Below are 19,859 nucleotides of genomic sequence, written 5' to 3' on the forward strand. Positions count from 1 at the left end.
AAACCAAGCACATTGACATCTCTGCTTATGAGATATACATGCAGTGATGCCACACATACCGATTTTCCGGTATTTATTCGGGTTTTTGACGAAATTTTTGACAAAGAATCTATATACACCGAATGCCGATATTTTGCAAAACATATCGATTTCATACTGATTTTTGAAAAATTCGTTCAATCAGAAAAATTATTTTTTAAATATAATTAAAGATATCCAAACCATTATTAGCCAGCAAGTCTCAGCCAGCGTAGGCGATATCTACCTTGTTTTTTATGCCAATGGTCTTGAGATTGAATCGCGACCAGAATATAATGTGGTGGATTTAAGAATTTGGTAGCTTAAGACGTCAATGTCACGTGTCTTGAAGTTGTATGTATAAAACTTTATCTTATTGAATAAATTTGTGCATTTTTTGGCAAAGAGGCTGTTCACTAATTACGTAACCACATAGGGAAGGGGAGGGGGGGTTCCACTTTTGCTTACGATCTCTTACTAGGGAGGTAGGGGGGGTTTCCAAAAATCTTACGTAAGAAATGTTACATTAAAATTTAATCACAGCCACAGCCATACGAAACAATATTACTCAGGTTTTTTTTACTCTCTACCTATTTGTTGGTTTTTTTTATGCAATGTTATTTATCTTTTAATGTCTTTGAATTAATGAAAATCGCAGGTTCTATAATCTTATAGAGAACCAATTCAAACCAACATTCCATCAAAAACACTAAATCACATTATTAAAAAAGATCGTCGCTTTTCGAAACAAAAAGGAAAATGGCTCGTTGTTACACCACGATTTGAATCCATCATGTTTCGATAAGTTGGGTTGACTTCAACCAGAAAAAATCTTCAAAAATCAATATAAGGCGCTTTAAATAATGAATTTCTAGACAGTTTTTTTCTGTGATAGACACTCTAAATCAGTGTTTTTCAAACTTTTTTTACTCACCGCCCCCTTTAGCAAAATTTTCAAGCTCAACGCCCCCTGGGCAATTTTTCAGAAAATCTATTTAAAAATGAAAATCTGGATCGTGGAAAAACCACAACCTTTTGGCTTGATGTTGTTGTAAGGCTTAATTCAAAACTCATTCAAATTTATATGAAGTCCTCAGAGCCAAAGGGTAGGGGGTATTATAAGTTTAAAAATGGAGAACTTTGATTTAATAATGTCAAACATTTCTAATATTTCGAACTATATTTCATGATTTTTCAGATTTTTAGAATTCACATACTATTTTTTTCGAAAGAAACATGCAATTTTTTGAAAAATATATGGAAAATGACCAAACATAACAAGTGAAAGCGTGTTTTCTTAAAATTAGCTGTTACGCACTTTTACTAAGATTGTCAAAATTTTCCAAGCACGTACCCGGGCATTTGATTTCAAAATTGTTGAACAATAACCCGGGTAATATCCGGGAAAAGTTTGTCAAGATCCAGTAATTTCATAACGAAAAAAAAAAAAAAAAACTTGAAAAAATATTCCCGTCATAATTTATATGCAGTTTTAAATCGTATTTTAGGCATTCAAAAAACCTTTCATGGTTATTTCCATTAAATTTGATTGAATAATTCCAGAATTGAATAATTCTAGGAAAAATCCGGGCCATTTTCAATGAAATCCGGGCAACCGGGCCTGACCTTTGTCGAATTTTTTACCGGGCAATCTGAATAAAACCGGGCAATCTTGTAACCTTATCTTTTACCCTTTTGGCTCCAAGGGCCTCATATTGCTACAAACCTTCACTAAACAATTAATTCTATGTAAAGTTTCCTAGACACTTACTTGAACTAATTAATTATTTTGATATCAGATCATATATCTTAAATTTTGGAAAACAAAATATTCTTTTCAACATTCAACATTCTTTTCAACATTCAACAATTTGCATTATTGTTGAAGAGTAAATAGCATTATTGGATAAAAATTGAATACTGTCAAGCCGGTTAAATAACGTAAGAATAGTAATAGTACTTCTTGATATTTGAATTTGACTCCTGTTGAAAGTTATGCAGCATCCACGGGTCTTAAAAGATACAAAGTTCATCGATGATAAATGGCACAATTGGTTTTTTGTTGAATCGATAGAAATAGAGATGAACAAATAAGAACTTAAAATAAAAATTCTCTTATCAATATTAATTCTTAATATTTTCTTTCAAAAAAAAATCTATTACTAAATCGCAGATGACGCCATTTTATACAGATTTTTTGGAGGTATTTTCTATCAAGCAGACTTTTTTAGACAAAACCTACATTTTAAAGAAAATCAAGCATTTCCATCTAAAATTATTCGTGTTTAAGTATAACCCAAAATAATCTTACCAAACAATATCAACATGTAGAGCGAATACAAATTCAGTGACAATATTAAAAAATCTTTTAGTTCCTACATTTACATCTTAAAATAATCAAGGAGATACTGGAACCAAAATTTGATTTCAGCTCTGTGAAATCATAGATGTTATAGTCTTCAACCTGATGTCTAGTTTTGTAACATAATTTCATTTTTTGCATCGAACTTACTCGTTGTTATTACAAATCTACGTTGTTTCGTGATTTTTGAAAATTTCAAATATGACCTCACCGCCCCCCTGAGCCCTTCCCACGCCCCCCACATTTCAAAATTCAGCTCACCGCCCCCCTGGAAGCTCTCAACGCCCCCAAGGGGGCGGTAGGGACCACTTTGAAAACCACTGCTCTAAATTAAACAAACGATTTGCCAAAAAAATCCTAAAACTTTATCGCTTACCGTTGAATGAGTCTGAGCTTTAAGGTTAGTTGACAACGTGATTGTCGTTAAACATTTTTGCCCCAGTTGTAGTAGTATAGAATGATATTTTTTTTGAAGATTTTTATGATTTTTGAAATTAAGAGTTAATCACCGTAAATTTATTTTCTGAATTTATTTTATTGGCTATATCGGTGAAATTTTATATTGTTTGAGAAAGAATATTTTAAGAATTGAAAGTTTAAAGAAGGATAGAAGATTAGAATAAGGTAAAAGTTGTTGAAAATGAGCGGAAGGGTAAATTTAATTTGAAAAACTTTTCATCGCATTTCATCGTTTTGTTCCTCACGGGCCTTCTACCTTGCAGTGGTAGATACATTGTGTGGTGGTATCTACAATTCTATCGTTTATAACATTTCATCTTCTGTTTTGTATAAATTGTGCTTTTTAAAAACAGTTTTTTAATTTTACTTAAAAAGGGCTTTCCTTTGAAGCATGCATGTCACATTTTTAATATTTTAAAGCTATTTTTGAAAAAAAACGTGTCAATTTCTCAAAGAATAAAAAAACGTAAGATCTTACTAGGGGGGGAGGGGGGTTTTTGAAACATCTTACTATGTCTTACCAGGGGGGGAGTGAGGGTTTTATTTAAATTTACTGTGTAAAAGTGAATAATACTGCTTCTAAGAATTTCTCTACGATAACTGCATTTTAGGAGTTTTAAAGAATTCCAAAGGTTTTCAAAGGTATTAAAAGGGGGTTTTAGGAGATGCTCCTCTAGCGGAATGTGATATTTGAGCTATAAAACTTTACCAAACTGCTTTATTTCTACATTAACATTCATAAGTATGATGCAAAATGATAAATCATAGATTTGAGGCCGAGTTGGAATCCAAAAAGCAGGTTGGAGTTCAAAAATACTAATGTTTTTAAATAGTCAAACACTATTTCTCTAGTTCTGAGTCATAGATGGCAGCACTATCTTGCCATTTAACCAAGTTCATGCCTATCTTCGAACTTCCGGGATTATTTAGGAATTGCTGGATGATTTTGGTCAAGAAATAAATACATGTACCGTGTGAACGCTTCGGAAATTCTAAGATCACTAAATCCAAAAAAAATTGAATTGCATCAAGGTCACTTAAAGTGAATTTTTTAGACCGATTATCAGAATAAAGTTATACTTTGCGATGGAGCTTGATGAACCAGACGACTGGCAGTGTTATTGGTATGATTTGCAATTGAATCGGAAGTTGAGATGAGCAGGAATTTTGGCGGTTGTACATTTTTGTGCTGGTAATTCTTTTTCAAATCCGGAAAAGCTTTCTGATGATGGAGAAAAGCCTCAAAGTGATGAATATGAGCTTAAATAAACCTGGAAAATCAATATTGAGACTAAATTTGGTTTTAACTGCAAGAAAGTGCTGCCATATATCACTTGAAACTGGAAAAAGTGTGGTTTACTGAACAAAATCCAAGATTTCGATTTCCAACCTTTTATTTTCTGATTCAAAATTATTCCCGAATGTTTGTTTCGTCATTTCACGTCATGTTAATGAAGAAAGTAAGTAGTTTGGTAACGAATTACAGCTCAAATATTAAATTCCTTTACGCTAGAGTAGCATCTCTTAAAACCCCTTTTAATACCTTCGAAAACCTTTGAATTTCTGGAAAACTCCAAAAATGTTTTTTTTAAACAATCCTTAGAAGCATTATTATTCACTTTTACACAGTAAATTTTTAAAAATAATCTTGTTTTTGTTGAAAAACTCAAGTGGTGCTATTCTTATTTCGCTCACTGTATAAAACATTACCAATATTTCAAAATAAAGGTTTTTACTCAAATTCAACATTCCTAAAAGTCGCTAGTAACTTTAATTTCTAAGAAAAAAGGTGTTGAATTTTTCTTTGCGTCATTTTTCAAATAGCCAAAAAACAGTAATTTTGACAAAATTTTAAAGAAATTTTGATAAACAGAGCAGGCACATTGTTGGAAATTTTGAAACAGAGCTTTTAAAATCGGGGCACGATGAGAGTTTTCTGCCGTATTCTTCGAAATCAACTCGATGTAGTTACTCAACTGAATTATAAAGCTACAGCTGAACTAGTTTACATCTGACGATTGGGCCTCTGATTATCTCTCCGACACCTTCCAATGGTTCAATTAGCGTTTTCCTTATGGTGGCCAATATGTTCTTATCTCTCCTATATAATAATTAAAAAAAAATAAAGTTCGTTTATTGGAAGAATATTATGCGTCCTCATTGAGTACAGCTGATGAGTGGGAAAAAGCAAGGGTAGTCTGAAGATATTTTCCAAAAATCCATTTGCAGAATCTGTAAATGAGAAAACTCTTACCCATATTATAATAAGGTAGTTTAGATGGGACTGAACTTATTTATTTAAGTAAGTAAGTAAGATGGGACTGAATAAAGGCATAGTAAAACTTTAAAAGAACATTTAGAGTGACCAAATTCCTCAGTCTCCATAAAACACCACAAAGAGGAGAAATTCTGTTAACCAGTTATTCTGTGTGACGACACCAAGGAAAAGTTTCATCCAAGTAAATTCCTCTCAATTATATTTCCTTCCATAACTGGGTCATTATTATTTATGTGATGAACGAAACAAGATGTATTTAGTTTTTGTATAGTTAAGAGAAAAAGGTTTGTGTTGAAATATTTTGATAGTAATTTTAAATCGTTCTCCATTTGTTGAATGATAATATCGGTTGATGTAGCTAGGTAAAAAATACCTGTGTAATCAGCAATTAAGCGAGCTACAAGAGAAAAAGTGACGGGCCAATATTTTTTCTTTGAGGATCACCAATAGGTATCAACTTTCCTAAAATTGCGTTTTGTATTCTCGATAGCAATAAACTGTTTTATTCCCGAGAAATAGCTGCGGAGAATGTCATTAGCTGTGTCTCATATCCCATATTCATTTAGTTGCGACAATAATTTCTCGTGATTCAGAGTCTCAAAATCTTTCTTAAGATTCAAGAACATTGCACCAACAATATTTTTGGAATCGATTTTAGAAATAATAGAATCAACTAATTCAGTAATAGCAATTTGCGTGCAAGACCTCAATCTGGATCCAATCTGCAACTTTTACAATACATTTTCCTGGTTCCAAAAAATGTACAATTCTGTTAATTAAATTTTTTCAAAAACTTTGCTGAAGGCACTTAAGGTTGAGATAAAACGGTAGTTATTGATGTCGTGTGGGTCGCCTGATATGACCTGTCTCTAAGATGTATGAATCAAATATAGCGTGAGTATTTCAGAAATTTTTTCACTGATATTTTAAAGGCATTTATAGGAAGTCCGTCAGGTCCACGACTCTTTTTGTTTTTAAGGGAAAGAAATATTAGTCTCATTTGTACTCGCTGGATATAAAAAAAATTGTATTTTGTACTCGGTGAATATTCAGCTAGTTTTTTTTCCAATCGTGGAAAAATTTTTTGTTGATTTTTTCGCGAACCTCAGCATTGTTGGTTGTAGCACCTTGTTCATAAGAAAGGTTAATTAAAGTGGTAGCATTGTTTTTGACAGGAGTGTGTTTATGTTTTCCCAGAGCTTTGAGTGGAGTATTGCTCAATAATTGCTCATAATACTGTTTTTTGCACTGTTGTTTTTCAAAGTACAATTTTTTGTTTATATGAACTGGCATTAAATAATAAATAAACTAGAAACAACCTATTCAACTTGGAATGATCTATGATTTCTTTCTTTAGAGCAAGTTCACTGGTGTTGGGAAAAAGTATTAGAAATTTTAACATTTTGAAAATTTTACCATGCAAAAATGTTTTCAAGATCTCTGGGCGTTGTATTTTTCTACAGCACTGTTTCTATTTCAGACGTATGTGATAGAAATATTGCTGTTTTTGCATCACAGCATGCGAAAATACAACACGTGTTGTAGAAAAACTTGAAGGCCACAGATCTTTAAAATGTTTTTGTATGCCAAAATTTTCAAAATATGCAAAAAGTGACAAAATTTCCACCACTTTTTCCCAACACCAGTGAACTTGCTCTAAGGATTGGCACTTTTTTGTCGCATGCTTACTTAGTTCCATTTTTCGACTCTTAATATAGAAGGCTAGCGCTAGATGAATCATTATATACGAAAACTATACATTTTCGAACGCGTTGAATCTTCCTCTTCAAGAAACAGCAAGATTTTGCTGTTGCAGTTATATGAAAATTCCGACTCTCAGGACGCAAATGAGTGGAAAGTGTCATATTCAAAGCGTAGAGATAAGGGATTCAACTCATAAACCTTGTATCGTTACAAAAGAGTTTCAAAATTAGAATAGTAGTTTGCTATACATTCATAGGGTACAAAATGGACCTTAAACAAGCAATTTGACCAGTGATTTGATAACGTTATCTTAAGCTTGAAGCATGGAGGATAACTGGATTCAACACCTTCATATTCAGTTTTTTTTGTTATGTAAAAAAAACACTACTTCTATTCAAAGTAGCTACTTTTTCTTCTCCAGAACAAACTGTCAGATGCGGGCTCCGAAACACAATGCCTAGTTCGCGTTTGAAAATCTCTTCCCAGCTGGGGATTCTCGTTTGGAGGATTCGCGCTGTGTCATCGTCATCTGGTTGTGACGCATGTTGCGCGCGTTGTGCTCACTCAGCATGTGTGCATCCAACAGCCAGCCGGCCCTCGAATTGCACCACGTAGGAACCTAACTAGAGTAGTAATTCTGGTTGGAGCTGCTGCCAGAGTTATTTGGGCCTTAACGGCCGGTTGCACCTCTATTGTACGAATACGAGTATTTGCAGCCACCCGGGCTTTCCACCGAACAAACAAGAGAGCACACATACAAAAGTAGGCACACAAACAGACGTACAAATGCAAACTAAAACATGGTGCCACGCGGTTTGTTTTCTGGATTGTTTCGCCTGATGGTGGCACAAGTTGCAGTTAGTTCGGTCCTTCCGGACCAATTTCTGTGTGTCCCTTTGGGCCGCGTCGTTTTGCCCGAGACGAGGCTGCTGGTGGAAATGGGCTCTACAAACTTTACGAGAACGAGACAGCTTTCACGATTTTTTCGAACCTAGTTTTTTTCCCCTGGTGCAGCAGCCCTTGTTGTTACGTAACGCAAATATGCAAACACGGTCGGCTGCCGTCGGTCTAACGGATCGTTCTCTGGTCCAATCGGGCTGAATGCAACAAACCATGCGCCACACACACCGCACTCACCGGTTGTAATTCAGGCGGCTGACATGTATACAAACAGACCAAACTCTCGTGAGCTGCAAGATTAGATTATTGTGTGTTTAATTGAGACGTGAGCCGTTAAGCGGTTGCCATATTTCATGACCTACAGCAGCAGCCGGATATCGACCGGCCCTCCGAACGTTGAAACATGCAGATAATCGACATGGAGATACATGCACAATTTAGAAGGGTTTCAATCTTGGGTGGTGGAAAAACTGGTACCTACACGAGAATCGCTTCAGCGTGAAGTTCCATATAAATATTATGTAAAATTTGACAGACTTGAACAATTCTCAAACAATTTAGATTTGTCTTGGCACACATAGAATTTGGTATGCTACAATATGATATAAAGTAAAGCATGTAAGCATGTAAAGATTTTTTTAATGAACATACACACATAAAATATCAGTGAAATTTAATGCTTTTTTAAGAGATCTTCAGATCTTCAGATCTTCAAATCCTTATCTCAAAACCCAGAAATTACTCAGCAAAAATAAAAAAAATTGAAAAAAAAACAATTTCAATCATCAAAACTCATCGACAGATTTTGAATTGTATTTTAGGCTTTCATAAAACCTTTCATGGTTATTTTTATAAAACTTGCTAAATAGTTTTGATTTGGAGGCGTTCGTTATTTTTTTTTTGGTTGATTTGCCAAACAAAGTTAATAAATACGGGTTAAATCCGGGCATTTTTCAATGAAATCCGGACACTCAGGCTGGGCCAGACTGTTCTTAAATTTTGTATTCAATATCCGGGCAAACCTGGATAAAACTAGGCAATCTGGTAGCCTTACTCTAGATAGCATATCGGAACTGCATACATGATCGCTGGTCGGTACATCTGTAGAAAAGCATCTTCTACCTCAGGCACAATCTGGATTTCCTGTTGATGAGAGGATAAAGAGATTAAGTATATTTATTACATTTGGATTGAACATGTTCAACTTGAAGACGATTTTCCTGCAAACTGATTCACGAGCACGAAGAAATTAAAGAACTGTGAACATTTTCCATTGATTTATTAAGTAACGGGTAAAACGACGTTTACCGGGTCAGCTAGTATTGTATAAAACTGGCGCACTGGGTGACCTTTCAGAGTATTAATAGCTCATAAAGTTTGGTTCGTCAAATAATGTTGAATCATTTTAGAAAGATAAACTTATAGGAAAACCAAAAGGAGCTAATTTAGCTTCCAAACCTTTGTGCCAAACACTGTCAAAAGCTTTTTCAAAATCTAGAAGAGCAACACTTGATGTATTCGGCTGATTGAAATCATGGAATAATATTTGTACCGTTTATGCAAACGGGCCGAATTTCCTGAATATGATAAATAATGAAATTATTTTTGAAACTACAGCTTTGTTTACATTTTTAATTAATTTTGGTTGTACTTTCAAGCCGAATAAATATAGCTGAGGTCCGAAATCTGTTTCTTACTTTTTGAAATGAATAATATTTTAAAGTCATTGGATCACTGGAAAAAGCTAATTTTCCGAGAGGAGTCGCCACTAGTGCATATATAGCTGTCAAATCTCACGGTCTAAGCAGCATAAAGAACACAGAGTAATGCAATTTGTTCTATGCACACCGTGTTGCACTAGAGTTCATGCAAACAGAAATCAGAAAAAAATCAACTAAATTTTTAAAAGAAAATAGACATTTTGTTTAAGAAAAGCTCAAATTTCAGAACTGTCCCATTCTTAAGATATTGGAAAATGGAAAAGTGGCAATAACATACAAACAGAAAATTTTGGATCACTGATAATAAAAACCTTCTATGAACAATAAACTGTTGTAATGTAAACGTTAATCTTAAAAAAATACAGTATTGAGTGGCTTCAGAGTCACAAATATGAAGATAAAACACGAGAAAATGGAGAAAATCAGAAAAAAAAAATTAATCAAAGTTTTCGGACGAGATCCTTAGGTAACGCAGTTTTTTTTTAAGTGTTAGGTAGATGTTCTGACAAGCTGTGAAGAGTTCAGTTCCAATCTGAAAATTGAGAGCTTTTAAAGAATTTCACCATTGTCAGTTTTTTTACCTACCATCTATGAAAAATGACCCGTTATGAGGAAGTCTTGAGGCTTAACGGATTGATTTTACTTTTGAGTACTGTGCTACACAACTTATACTGATTGTGTTTATTTTTATTTAAATGAATTATTAGTTTGGATTGGTTACATTTTGTGTTGAAAAAATTTGATATCTAACATGTTTCGAATCAAGAACAAAATTTCATTTACAAAAAACTTTGACTTTTATACTAGCAACTTTTAGAAACAGTTAATCAACAAGAGCCGTTCTCATTTATGACCAACTTAATTGAAAACACAAAACAAAAAATATAACTGATGGATTATTTGGTCCATGGTTCACAAGCTTCCACAAAAAAAAAAAATAAAAAAGCAAATAATAACACTGAATAAGATAAATCTTCTTAGAACGATGGAAATACGAATCCTATCTATTTAGCTATGAGACCAGGCTTTTGCATACAGAAAGTGATTCCAAAACAGTCTGAGGTTATTTCATAATAATACCTACTTGTTAGTAAAAGATAATTGACCATCCTCATAGTCAAAAGGAAACAAATCAAATAGTAGCATGAATGCCTTTTTCCAAGCAACAAATAGAAATGTTCTCATTTATTGCGATAAACTTCTCTTTCTCAAAATTGGATAAAATGAGCGTGTATTTCATCTAGAGAAACGTCAAATGAAGCTGTGTTTCAAGCTCTCTTAAAACTTTCCTAAAACTGTTGATTGAAATTGTTTTATAACAACATTTTTCTAACCGACATAAAACAATTTTAAAACTGTTTTTCAACTGCTTCAAGATGTTCAATATTAATTTACTAAACGCCATGTTGACTGTGAATCTCAATCGAAATTACTGATTGAGATCTTGCTGGAAATAAAATTATAACACTCAAAACTAGACATTTTCAACAAATTTGACAATGTTTGCGATACAATTTGTTGAATAGGTCAGTGGTCGACAACCTTTTGAGTCGGAAGAGCCAAAAACATCCAATTTTCGAGTTTTCAGAGTTCAAAAGAGTCATATTAAAGATATCTTGTTAATTTGTTCTATAATAAACACGAAATATAGGTATAATTTATACCGTATAAATGATCAATAGACGTTAGTGTAACAAAAATAACAACTGTTAAACATCTTTTGATTTTCTATCAATTTTAATGCGTTGGCAAATATCGAGTCAACAAAAATAACAACTGTTAAACATCTTTTGATTTTCCATCAATTTTAATACGTTGGCAAATATCGAGTCAAGAAAATTTAAAACCTATATGGAGCTAAAATGAATACTTTTCAAGATGTTTGAGTGATAAATTTGAATATATTAATATAAGCAGAAAAAATATAATTTCCTCGACAAAGAAAAGCTTATAAAATAACAAAGTAAAGGAATATAAATTTTATAAAACTTATCAAGCTTTTTTGTGATCCAGAAGTATGAAGTTAAATTCAGCTGAAATGAACGATCTTCATCAGTTATGCTCCTGACAACTGGTAGAATTTTCAAGCTTCATGACATCGAGCAGACGTGTCTTCAGAGTTTTATGCATCTGGAAAATTCATAACTCTCATATAATGTCCCCCGTGATTCTTCAGTACTGTGCGACTGTGCTGTGAATGAAGAATGAAATTCAATAAATTTATCAATGCTTGATAAAGCTTAGATTACAAGAAAAAAAAATCTGTGGTTTGGCTAGATTGTCAATTTCCCGGCCATTTTCTCTTTCCCGGGAATCAGGAAATCTGGTGGCCTGTTTCCCGGGAATTCCCGGGATCCTGGGAAATATTTAAAAAAACATGTAAAATATATGTACTTCGAATCTAATATACATAGCTTATCAAACTTTTTAGGCATACAAGCCCATAATTTGTTAAAAATGTACTCTTCATAATGTTTTTAACTTCTTTTAATCAAACAAGTGAAACTGTTTTCAACGAAGATATATTAAAAACAGTCTAAAGAACTATAAAATAACCTGAACAAGTCGAATGAAGAATTCATCCATTCAATTAGGGGTTGATTAAAAAATATGTTTTTATTTGTTTGATTATTCCAATCATTTTTTGTTTTTCTAAACACATATTTGCTCTTCATATATATACTATTTATTCTTCATTTTAAGGATTTGAAATTTATCTGGCTTTCAAAGCCAAAGGGAAACAAGCACACGAATGTTACTTTCGAAAATCAGTCTACCTGCTACGCAATTTTTCATTTATTTTTCGAACTTTTGTGGGGTTTCGTTCAATGAATACGGTGTGGAAATACATATAATCTTTCATATAAACTTACCTATTCGAATATAAAAAAATGTACCAAATGGCTGCAAAATCTCTACTGCCACAGGAATTGACATATTCTCAATCAGTTTTGTATGACTACATTTTCAAAAAGAACATCTTCCAGGCTTTTCCAGAGAAAGAATTTCATACACTTCGGGAATTCCCGGGAATGAAACTACGATTCCCGGGAATCGGGAATTTCCGAATTTTTCAAACTCCCGGGAATTCCTGCCCGGCAAATCTCGGGACGGACACTCTAGGTTTGGCCAGTAGATATCTGTAATAAGATGATTTTATAGCCTTCTTTGAAAATCCGAGACAGATAAAACAGAAACAGTATATATTTTAACTGGCAAAATCAGTTGAAGGATACTTTCAAACAAATCAACGGTGATTAAGTCATAACCAAAAATGAAAAAAAAAATTCCGTTTTTGAAGCTTCGATAAAAATTGGTGTGCTTTTGGTAAATATTGGCTGCAGGGATAACAGTTGAAATTTTAAGTGTGTTCAAAGACTCGTTTATGTTTACTTTCTTAAATACATACAATTTAATTATAAAACAGACTGCTTCGCGGTGTAAATTTCAATTAGGAGGGTATTAAAAAAAAGCAAAACTTTTTTCTGACAAAATTTTGCATGCATGGATGGAAAATGATGATAATTTTAGTGAAGCTTCCTGATCATGTATTGTTTACATGTGCTAATTTCAGGTGTATAAAGTGATTTTCTGAGAAGTGATTTTTGAAATAGCGTCCAATGAAAAAGTTTTAAGACTTAGATTTTTGGGCACATATTACGCCATGTAAAATGTATACAATGAATTGCAAATCAAGGCCATTTTTGGTAATGTCTTCTATTTTTTAAAACTTCACGACCAAAATAACTCAAAATATTAAATAAGAATCAACTTTTTGAAGATTCATTGAAGTGTAATGCAGGGAAAATTGTCGCGTTTGGAGGCAACATTTTTTGTTTATTTAGCCATTTATCGTATTGATAGATATGAAACACTTATTGGTTTGCAGCTTCAACAGATTGACGGCTTCCTCAAAAACTAGATATCAAAGTCTTCAATTTTTTCTCCTTGTTTATCTCCGGAACATCCAGGTAAGACTTGACAACGGAAAATTATTGACTGAAAACCTGCCAGGTGCCTGCTGGAGAATTCGTTTTGCTGTCCAATTCAAAAATTTTCGAAATATCTCCGCGCTAGCGGTCCAAATATTTTGCACACGATTTTACCACCGTTTATTTAAAAAAATGGGCAGCTTTTTCACCTTGTAGAAAATAAGCAAGGCATATTTATAAGTCCGATAGATGAATCAGTGAGAAAAGTTTATATTTTGTATCACTTCCCCTAATAATGTTTTTACATATCGCTTGAAAAAACCTAACATTCCTTAGCTCAATGGAATAATTCATCTTCACTTTTATTAAAATTTTAGTTTTCTATTAGATCCTCTAAAACTTTGGTTGAAAAGCATTTGAATAGCATTTGCATTTAAGGTTAATGATAAATTAAATCTTGATCTCAATGCTGATGCTCAAAAATCAGTGACAAGAAAAAAATTGTAAAATAAGGCTTCAGAAAAAGGGTATTTTACCAGTTGGCCCTTTCCGCTTTTTCCTACAGCGGATGCAATTTTAAAGTTTTCTTCTGGACCTTTGAAAATCCGTGTGCCAGATCACAAGACTCAATAATCGGGTTGGCACGATTTTCAAAATATTTTATTCAAAAGCATACCGTCAAACGGGGCATCATGCAACAGCGGGGTAAGATGAACATTTATATAACACCACACTGAATCAATTTTTTATTTAATGTCTTGTTACAAAGTTACCTTTTAATGATGACAAAAGTATGATGTCATAATTTCTCGCATCTATAGCTAGTTTTTTTAAAGTTTTTTTTTTATTTTTAAATTGCGACCCAGAGATGGCTCAAACATTCAGTCAGCGAAACTTTTTTTGAAGAGAAATGAATCCAACTTAGATGAAAATTCGGGGAATAGATAAGAGAAAATCGATGTTTTTTTTTATTTTTATATAAAAGTTGAAAAATCAAGCAATGAATGTTCAAATTTTATCATTTTTCGATGCCGTAATAAACTTTGCCCAGTATGACGGATTGGCTTGATAATATTAACTGCAAACTTTCTACCAAAAATATGCTAAACCAACACCGTTGATGTAAGAATATTTTTCGAACAATCACTCATTTTTTTAAATAAATATTTTTATAATTCTGTTGGGTGTCTGGGGTAAATTGCAACTAAATGTAAATCAAAGGAGCACCTTGTAAATCTCGTTTCCATGTGCTGGAATATGAATGTTTTGCATCACGCGTTTGTAAACATGATATTCCATTCAACCAATCATTTATTTTTATGATTTCAGCTCGTAGAATTTTTGTAGTATTATTTAACCCCTAAATGTATGCATCATATTTATTTCCAGAAAAAAATAATGTGAAAATTCGTTTCTACAGACAAAAGAATTACTGCAATTTGTGTTTCATGCTTGATGCTCTTCAATGCATCGCAGATATATTAAAAACTATAAATTTTCATACTTGTTCATAAAATTTTTCATGAAAATCAAAGTTTGTTGCAAGTTACCCCATTTTCTGAGGAGGGTGAAAATTGCATGTTTTAAGAAAATTAAAAATAACTGAAGAAACCAATAATATTTCTAACTACGCCAATTTAATGTCCCATCATCCTTAAAACTTTGGATGCATAAGGGGTAGGATTAACAGAGAACAAAAGTTTTTTTAGAAGCCATTGAAGTTGAAAATTGTTGCATGTTGCCCCAGTTGACGGTATATTATATTTGTGCAGTGAGTTAAAGAGCCGCAGCTTATATCCAAAGATCCACAGGTTGCCGACCTGTGGTATAGGTAATTAATTTCAAAGCAAAAAAATTGCATCATTTGTGCAAATTAATATGTTTCTTAGTTTATTTTTTTTTTTATTTAAGAAATGCTTAAAATATGGTCAACCTTGATTTAAGTTGAGTCGCGCTTATGTTTTGATGTAAATTTGTATTTATTTCACCAGAAATCTTGGGTTGCAGGAAATTCCATGCTAAGATATAAGAATATGAAAATATTTTATAATTTATTTAAATACAATCTTCACCAATCACCATATATATGGCAGAGTAAGTGATAACACGAGAAAAAAAACACTCCCAAAATAAAATTTCTATCAGGTTCCATGACGTAGTTTTAAAAGAGCTATGGGTAGCTTTAAAAGAGCTTTGCAGGGTTTCCTAAAGCTATGCCTGTAAGGTCGAATAAAACTAATCTGTTGGATGTTTTATTATAGCACTAGCTGACCCAGTAAACTTCGTTTTACCTTTAAATAAATAAATCGTAATAAATAATGTTTTGTTTCATCCACACGTCCTTAACTTCATTGTGCTCGCGAATCGAATTTTTTGAAAATCGTACTAAATTGTACGGCTTTTCCATTTAAAGTTGATTTAGTATGGGAACCCCCATTCCATAAAAAGTGAGATTCTTGCAACTATTATACAAACCATCTCTGACCCAAAAAACCCGCGGATACTAAATTTTACTTCATTCCGACCAACCGTGATGTTATTACAAAGAAAACGCTTCCATTTTTATATATAAGATTTTTTTGTTCTCAAAAATGTATGGTAGTCCCCCTTTCCCCTTTATATCTGTCCGCTGAAAAAAGGTGGGGCTTCAATTTATAATAGAAACATTTCTCGTATCCAAACACCCTCACATGCCAAACATGGTTAAAAAAAATTGTAAGGGAGACCTCTCCTCCCCCTTTTCATCCACCTTTTTGAAGGATTAAGGGATACCAAATATTCAAAGGAGCATTTCTCGTACCCAAATATCGTTCCATGCCAAATTTGGATCCATTTGCTGTTGTAGTTCTTGAGTTATGCAATAAAAATGGAACTTCCCTCCCTCTTTCCTTTCTCCCCGCTGGAAGAAGGAAGGGGTCTCAAACAATCATTAGAACATGTCACGTTCCCAAATATCCGCCCATGCCCAATTTGATTCCATTTGCTTGATTAGTATTTGAGTTATTTAAAAATTAAAAAGAGGGCCCCTCCCCCCTTTAAATCTCCCCACTAAAAAGAGGGAGGGGTTTCAAATAATCATAGAAATATTTTTCGTATCCAAATACCTTCCCATGACAAATTTGGTTCCATTTGCTTTATAAGTTTTTGAGTTATGTAAAAAAATATTAAAGAGGCCCCTCCCTCTTTCAACTGCAAAAAGGGAGGGGTCTCAAATAATCATTGAAATATTTTTCGTATCTAAATACCTTCCCATGCCAAATTTGGATCCAATATCTTGAATAGTTTTCGAGATACATGAAAAATTGTAAGGTAGCCCCCCTCCCCCCTTTCTATCACCCCACTGAGAGGAAGGAGGGGTACCTTATATTCATTGAAATATTCTCCATTCCCAAATATCACCCCATGCCAAATTTGATACCATTTGCTTGATTGGTTCTCGAGTTATGCAAAAAATTGTCTTCTGTTTGGGAGGCCCCTCCCTCCCTTAATGAGAGAGGGAGGGGTCTTAAACCATAATAGAAACCTTCCCATGCCACCAATACCCCCACCTGCCATGTTCCACGCAAATCGGTTCAGTAGTTTCCGAGTCTATAGGGAACAGACAGACAGACAGACGGACAGAAATTCATTTTTATATATATAGACTAGCAGACCCGGTAAACTTCGTCTTACCATGTTCAACTTGGCGTCAATTTTCCATTTTTCCTAGTTTTCTTTACATTTCCCTTCTTTCTCTTTGCTCGAATCGTCCCGCTTAATTCTATCAAAATTAAACCTAAGAATTTTAACTCAACGGGTCTTTTAAAATTCTATTTTTTTAACTTGTTCCATAAATAACTGTATGTTGATAATATTTTTCATTTGCTGTATTCCATTTAGTAGATTTATTCCGTTTTATTCGAGTTCACATTAAGGTTTAAACCGAAAAAAAGAGTTTTTCAATTATTGGAATATATTGCTTATGAATCTTTTTTTTAAATAGAATTTTGAATATCGGAACAATTTTTGGAGTATTTGCCAAATATTTTGCCTAACGCAGCGCTTTCATCTCCTAATTAGCTTTGGATGGTGCATTTTTCAGAACTGAAGAAATGAAACACATAAGAAAAGATTTTTAACTAACCATTTTCAAACAGCTTTTTATTCACCATCCTCATGCTTCGAAGCAGTTTGAATTAAAATCCATATTTTCACCAAAATCATTTCCAAAAAGTATCGCCTGATGATACTTTAGTTATAGACTTTCCACATTACAACTTAAAATGTTCCCAAACAGCACTTGTCATGGCATGAAATCTGACGATTTTGTACACTGCAAATTACTTTTTTTTTATTCAAGCAAAAAATGCAAAATAATTCATTTGAACTTTAACCCAATGAATCACAAAAACGATTGGTTTTGAAAAGAGGAAAACATATGTTTAGATATATTCACCCATTATGTTCAAGCCAATTTTACATCAGCTTGAAGAATGTTATTGATCCAGAATATTCCTGTACAGATAGTTCCAGATTAGTCCATATTTTCCTTCCGCGTGCTTTAGAATGTTCTGGAATTCTACAATTCAGAAGGTTCGAGAACAAACTGTATTATTAGGATCCTAAGCGTCCCGAGCATTCCAGAACATTCGAATTGCTAATATAAAGAGCCTCACGTTGCGAGGCGAGTTAGTTAAGTTTAAGATTCCGTGCGCGTTGTCAAAATCCGAAATTAAGAACAATTCTGCCTAGTTAAGTGTTGTGATAACCTCAATTGTGCAATCTAATTAAGTGTAAATACCTACCAAATTGTATGTTAAGAATAAATAGAGAACCCTTAAGTTAGAAACCAGTGCGTTTCCTTTCTGCAGAAAAATACAGTCCACTAAGCCTAAACACATTGTTTTAAAGATTCTTATGAAACATTGGGATGTTCTGATTTCAAAATTTCCTGAACATTGTTGGTGGTGATCTGTGATTTCATTTAGGATTATGTAATATTTTTAAGATTTAATAACATTCAATTGAAAAACAGTTTTTTTTTAATTTAATAGATCGGAATGAAATAATCTGTTCAGGCTTTGATGGTTTCGTGAGTTCATTTTAAAAATGAAACACCGGGGCAAATGCAAACGAACATCACCACAGTTCAACTTTCATATTTTCTGAGAAAAATAATATTTTCAAAAAAAAAGTTCGTTATGTTGACGAAAAGAAATATCGAAGTATACATTTGTCCCATTTAAAGAGGCAAGTGAAAACACATAGGTCTTTTTCAGATGCACAGTGAAAAGACTTTAAAATGAATTCAATACTTGTTCTTGTTTGTCTGTTTTATCAACTTTCATTGATATATCCTAAGTTTTTCTCCGGAATAAATTAATGCTTGGTACTTCAATTTCACTGAATGCTGTTCAATCAAAAGACTTCTTCTTCTTCTTCTTCTTCTAACACCAACATGGCCAATACTTGTATGCATCCTGGAAAATGAAAAACTTGGGTTCTTCATTTTTCTTTTCAACATAGTATCTGATACATAGAACATGCATTGCAGATACTACTACGGCCAGGCCAACCATGAGATGTAAAACGCAAAAGATACAGGAACAAGGGAGGAATAAAGCGTGGAGTTCCCTGCCAAACGCTTCATATGGTTATGTTTGATTTGATAATGTTCAGTTTGTAAAGTTGAAATTATAATGAAAATCAAAAATGGATTGATCTCACCCGAAAGTTCCGGAGGTTGACGTTAATACCACAGGTAACCAAAACTTTCAGCAGCCAACAGGATTCGTATGTTTTTTCTTGAAGACATTCTGTTTATCACAATCGACCTTCCGGGTTTTCTCAGTTTTTAATTTTATGTAACTTTCTCTGAAATTCATGTTCCTTCAAACTGAGATTATGATTTTTTCCTCCTAAATTTTATTAAGATTGAATGCTGTTCAATCAAAAGACCTTGATTTACAAAGACCTTTATAATAATTTTGAATATCCGCTTCAGATTCAACACCCGGGATATCCTTTTTGGCCATTTTGGAGATAAAATTCTTGAATTGTAGATGTTTCATTCCTAAATGGCGCGTTTTCACTTATTCCACCTAAGAAATTACAGTAATTTATATTACTTTTAACGCTTTCAGGTCATATTAAAAGTTCATTATATATATATATATATATATATATATATATATATATATATATATATATATATATATATATATATATATATATATATATATATATATATATATATATATATATATATATATATATATATATATATATATATATATATATATATATATATATATATATATATATATAATATCAATCACAAAAAAACTTTTCAACAAAAAAGTGAATCAAAAGTCTCTTCTATGTAGTTAAAATATGTTAAACAAAAACATACTTTTCATGTTAAGTTCGTACCCGCAGAAACTATTGATCGTTATAAAAGCCTTACCTTGTTTTTGACCAGCATTTCCAACGCAATCTCTCGAGAT

The sequence above is a fragment of the Uranotaenia lowii genome, chromosome 2 (genome assembly GCF_029784155.1).
Source record: "Uranotaenia lowii strain MFRU-FL chromosome 2, ASM2978415v1, whole genome shotgun sequence".
NCBI classification, from domain to species: domain Eukaryota; kingdom Metazoa; phylum Arthropoda; class Insecta; order Diptera; family Culicidae; genus Uranotaenia; species Uranotaenia lowii.